This window comes from Schistocerca nitens, chromosome 9 (assembly GCF_023898315.1).
Source record: "Schistocerca nitens isolate TAMUIC-IGC-003100 chromosome 9, iqSchNite1.1, whole genome shotgun sequence".
In the NCBI taxonomy this organism is placed as follows: domain Eukaryota; kingdom Metazoa; phylum Arthropoda; class Insecta; order Orthoptera; family Acrididae; genus Schistocerca; species Schistocerca nitens.
Genome location: NC_064622.1, coordinates 96,324,158 through 96,329,902, shown reverse-complemented (window position 1 = coordinate 96,329,902; position 5,745 = coordinate 96,324,158). Strand labels below are relative to the sequence as shown.

At 42.9% G+C, this 5,745-nt stretch overlaps 1 pseudogene; it reads left to right on the top strand.

Annotated features, from left to right (window-relative positions):
• Positions 1-3,785: 3,785 nt before the first annotated feature.
• LOC126204843 (5S ribosomal RNA) lies at positions 3,786-3,903 on the top strand (annotated as a pseudogene).
• The last annotated feature ends 1,842 nt before the right edge of the window (positions 3,904-5,745 follow it).

The window sequence follows — 5,745 nt, the reverse complement described above, 5'->3', positions numbered from 1 at the left end:
TCTTCCATTAACAGCCTAGCATCTTCTAATGAACACCTGGATCCTACTATATCCACAACATTTAGAAAATGATTATTAAAAATATTTTCAACTTCTGACTTTTTGTTCGTAAAGTTTTCATTCAATTTGATGGTAATACTGTCTTCCTCTGCTCTTGGTTGACCTGTTTCTCTTTTAATAATATTCCAAATTGTTTTAATTTTATTATCAGAGTTGCTGATTTCAGACATGATACACATACTCCTGGATTTTTTAATAACTTTTCTTAATATAACACAGTAGTTTTTATAATTTTTGATAGTTTCTGGGTCACTACTGTTTCTTGCTGTCAGATACATTTCCCTTTTGCGGTTACAAGATATTTTTATACCCTTAGTAAGCCATGGTTTCTTACAAGGTTTCTTACGAGTATATTTAACTATTTTCTTGGGGAAGCAGTTTTCAAATGCATTTACAAAAATGTCATGAAATAAATTATATTTTAAATTGGCATCAGGTTCACGGTACACCTCATCCCAGTCTAACTGCTGTAGGCTTTCCCTGAAATTTGCAATTGTTAAATCGTTGACTGAACGTACCACTTTGGAGGACTGTTTAGTATTGCTGAATGGAGCTATGTCATATATTGTAACTAGCTGTGCACCATGATCAGAAAGACCATTCTCAACAGGCTGAGCATTTATCTGGTTAAACTTATCTTGGTCTATAAAGAAGTTATCTATCAGTGAGCTGCTATCCTTTACCACCCGAGTAGGAAAATCAATAACGGGTGTCAAATTGAAAGAACCGAGTAATACTTCAAGGTCATTTTTCCTATTACCCTCTTTCAGAGAATATACATTGAAGTCCCCACAAATAATAATTTGCTTCCCCCTGTCTGTTTTAAGGCAGTAGTCTTTTCGTTTTACGGTTCGGTAACGTAGTTTATCGTAGAGAAACCGAGAAGGATGTATGTCCGGCGCTTGAAATATATTTCTTAAACTGGAATATTAACAGCGCTACATTCCATACGACTGACAGGTCGGAAACGCAAGCGATCTAAATTATAGCCTGTTTTAAGTGCACAACGTTGTAGCCTCAGGAGTGCATGTGTTTATGTGCTCTCTTACCAATACCTTCCAGGTACTGATCCTAGACTCTGGAAAAATACTTTAAAATTGATAGCTTGGTTGATTTACGTAAAAATGCGTCGAACTCCATCCACCTCGAGCTCCATCGCACATAAAAATCATCCGTTTCTTGTTCTTCTTAACCGTATGTCATTACATCACGAGACTTTCACATCTGTTGCTATACATTGATAAGGAGTGATAACTTCCTCGACATGGGCGCATATCGAGAAAGGAGAAGAATGAAAAGAAACTATTTATGTCAGCTGCATCGGGTCCTTATGGGGAATCAGCGGCGACGAGCGAATATTTTCGCCATACAGGGATTCGAACCCGGGATCTACCGCTTACTAGGCAGTTGCCGTCCGGACACCGTGTTTATCGCAATTCCGCCGACTATCTCGGACATGTCTGAAAGAACAGACACCACGCAGCCATGTAAGTAATTGGTTCGTCACATACTTTAAGAACAGACACGAAAAGGTCATTCTGCACCATAACGAGAACGGCTATGACGAGGTGTGTGATTGGGACACAGTTAAGTGGGGGATGCCCATGGGATCAGTTTTCTACATATGTGTACGCTTTCTAATGTGACAGATGATTCTAAAATACTTTCTTTTTGCTGATGACACTAGTTTAGTATTTTCACTATAACATACAAAATGAATCGAATTGTGCAGTTCAAGACATAAGTTCATGGCTTCTAGAAAATAAATTGATGCTAAAGTACAAGACTCAGTTTTTACTGTTTCTGACAGACAATTCAACTTAAACTGCCATTGTGCCTACACAGAATAGGCATATGATTAGTGACTCTGAACTACCCAAATTGCTGGGTGGTAAGCTGTCATGGAAAGCTTATGCTCAGGATCTTGTTCAGAAACTGAATGCTACTATGCTTACCATCAGAATAGTATCTGCAATAAGTGATAATCCAGCACTTTGACATACGGAATTTTATTATGCGGTAATTCTTCCCATTTGCAAAGGGTAGTTTTCACTCAGGAGCCGGCAGTTCGAACAACATGTGGTGTAAGTCCGCGAATCTTTCGTCGACCCCTGTTCAGGGATCTGCGACATCACTCTCTTGTTGTTAGCGATATGAGCAGATTTCACCTACTTAATGCTGGGGCCCTCCCTGACTCTTTTGGCTGAAAGGCGTGCAATATCCTGCTGCATTCTTTTTCACTGAGCTACTACAAGAACTAAAAAAAATATCGGCAATAATCCCACGCACTTTTAAGTCTGAACTGCAGAATTTCCTCGTGGCTCACTCGTTCTGTTCTGTTTGGGGGGGGGGGGGGTGGCGTCCGCGAAAAGAATTAAGCAGTTCCCACTGTTATACGAGGTGGTTCAAAAAGAAAGAAGAGATTTCAGTTGTTCGTTAAAGACAAACTTTCAAAAATAGAAAGACAATGCGCATGTCACTCCATAGAGGAAGATTAGAAGTTTTATGTTCACAGAGACAGTGTATCATATACTGAGCATGACCACCATGAGTCCCACGAGAAACATTAAAAAAGTAGTCCATTTCATTCCAACAATGAACAGCTTTAAAATTCGATTTCTCAGCTTTTGAATGTAGCTGCTATAGATGGGACAAAGACTCTGTCTTTATGTACCCTCACAGGAAAAAATCATCATGCGTTAGGCCTGACGACCTGGGTGACCAAAACCAATGAACAGGATCTTGTTCTCCACCGCCGGTCAAGGTGGCCGTGCGGTTCTAGGCGCTACGGTCGCAGGTTCGAATCTTGCCTCGGGCGTGGGTGTGTGATGTCTTTAGGTTAGTTAGGTTTAAGTGGTTCTAAGTTCTAGGGGACGACCTCAGAAGTTAAGTCCCATAGTGTTCAGAGCCATTTGAACCATTTTTTTTCTCCACCTCTTATCCGATGGTGTTGATAAAATAACGCTGCACCTCAAGATGAAAGTGAGGAGGGGCGCCGCCAAGCATAAAAATGAAATAATTGGAATCTTCGCGAAGTTGAGGAAAGAACCAGTTTTTGCAGAATTTCAAGTTATGGCATTCCTGTCACAGTTCCCTTCTAAAAAAAAAAAAAAAAAAAAAAAAAAAAAAAGAAATAGCCATAAACTCCGTGAATAGAAACGGCACAAAATACACAGTTGCGATTTGCGATGAGACTCTTTTAAGATTCGTCGACGACGCCAGGATCTTGTGACCCTCAAATTCTTATATGCTGGCGGTTGACATAACCCGATAGTTGAAACCTCGATTCGTCTGGGAAGATGTTTCGTCCGGAAAAAAATGGGCACCTGCGATAGGCTGGAGAACTGAAATACAAAATTCGCAGCTTATGTTACGGTCGCAGGGACGCATTTGCTGCAGTAACTGCAACTTGTAAGGCTTCATACGTAGGCGTCGTTTCAGAATACGCCACGCCATTGTTTGAGGGAGTTGTAGTTCCTGTTTTGTGGACTTCAGAGTGTTCTGTGTGAACGCATCTCGGACACGTTCGACATTTTCGTCGGAAGTATGTGGCCGCACAGTGGTTTTCCCTTAGTATATGCAACTAACATCCAAGAATTTTGTATATCACTCATGAATCTGGTGGTGCAGAACTGATGGTGGAACGCACGTTGAACTTCAACAATGATCTGATTCGCGCAAATTCCAACATAGAAAATTATTTTTCGCCTTGTTGGTACAAAGAGGGCAACAGCCTATCCGCAGTGGATACACCGGTTCCCGTGAGATCACCGAAGTTAAGCGCTGTCGGGCGTGGTCGACACTTGGGTGGGTGACCATCCAGGCCGCCATGCGCTGTTGCCATTTTTCGGGGTGCACTCAGCCTCGTGATGCCAATTGAGGAGCTACTCGACCGAATAGTAACAGCTTCAGTCAAGAATACCGTCGTAACGACCGGCAGAGCGGTGTGCTGACCCCACACCCCTCCTATCTGCATCCTCCTCTGAGGATGACACGGCGGTCGGGTGGTCCCGGTAGCCCACTCGTGGCCTGAAGACGGAGTGCTTTTTGTTGGTACAAAGAAACAACAGCGCAGTTGCATCAAAACCTTGAAGCTTCCTGTATCCACTGACATGCCCAATTCGTTTGCATCTTCTTTTTCTTTTGTCTCTAAGAAGCAAGTAAAATCTGTTTATTCGTTTTGAATCATTCGGTATTGCTCATGCTAACATAGAGGTTTGTGTGAGAAAGTAATGAGACTGACAACGCTGCGAGCGATCTGGCAACGCTGTGTTGTTCTGCTTGAGTAGACTGGTGAATCCATCCCTTGCAGATGCTCAGTCGGAGTTTCAGCTCCGTACAACCCTCAGGTGATTTTTGAGAGCGCCATCAGCGAAGTGGTGCTTTGCTGTGCGCTACGAAAATGGAACAGCGGAATTTAGGGCAACGTTATGCCATCAAGTTTCAGGTAAGCTTGTAGAATCTAGGAGTGCGATCTTTGTGAAATGGAAACAGGCCTGTGGGGTACATTTATTTTCAAGAGCACAAGTTTTTCGCTGGCACAAATCCTTTTTGGAAGACCTAGAACACGGTGAAGATGAACTTCGCTCAAGGAGACCTTCAACTCGAAAATCTGACGAAAACGTCGAATGGGTGCGTCGTCTTGTGAAATCAGACCGAAGTTTAACAATAAGGATGACTGGTGACCTGTTCAACACCTACGCCATACATCAACTTTTGATCCAAGTTTTGGACATGCGAAAGGCTTGTGATGAAATGTTGAAGAAAAACCTCACAGTTGACCAGAAGGGCAACCGAAGAAACGTCTGCGTTGATCCTCTTGAGGGAATTTCCGATGACCACGAGTAGTTCAGTCGTGTGATCACAGGTAGGGCTCTAGAAGAGTGTAGCGTTCCAAAAGATTGGAAAAGGGCACAGGTCATCCCCGTTTTCAAGAAGGGACGTCGAACATATGTGCAGAATTATAGACCGATATCTCTAACGTCGATCAGTTGTAGAATTTTGGAACACGTATTATGTTCGAGTATAATAACTCTTTTGGAGACTAGAAATCTACTCTGTAGGAATCAGCATATGTTTCGAAGAAGACCATCGTGTGAAACCCAGCACAAGCTATTCGTCCACGAGAGGGCCATATACACGGGTTCCCAGGTAGATGCCGTGTTTCTTGACTTCCGCATGGCGTTCGATACAGTTCCCCACAGTCGTTTAATGAACAAAGTAAGAGCATATGGACTGTCAGACCAATTGTGTTAGGTTATTGAAGAGTTTCTAGATAACTGAACGCAGAATGTCATTCTCAATGGAGAGAAGTCTTCCGAAGTAAGAGTGATTTCAGGTGTGCCGCAGGGGAGTGTCGTAGGACCGTTTCTATTCACGATATACATAAATGACCTTGTGGATAACATCGGCCGGCCGCGGTGGTCTAGCGGTTCTAGGCGCTCAGTCAGGAACCGCGCGACTGCTACGGTCGCAGGTTCGAATCCTGCCTCGGGCATGGATGTGTGTGATGTCCTTAGGTTGGTTAGGTTTAAGTAGTTCTCAGTTCTAGGGGACTTATGACCACAGATGTTGAGTCCCATAGTGCTCAGAGCCATTTGAACCATTTGGATAATATCGGAAGTTCTCTGAGGCTTTTTGCGGATGATGCTGTGGTATATCGAGAAGTTGTAACAATGGAAAATT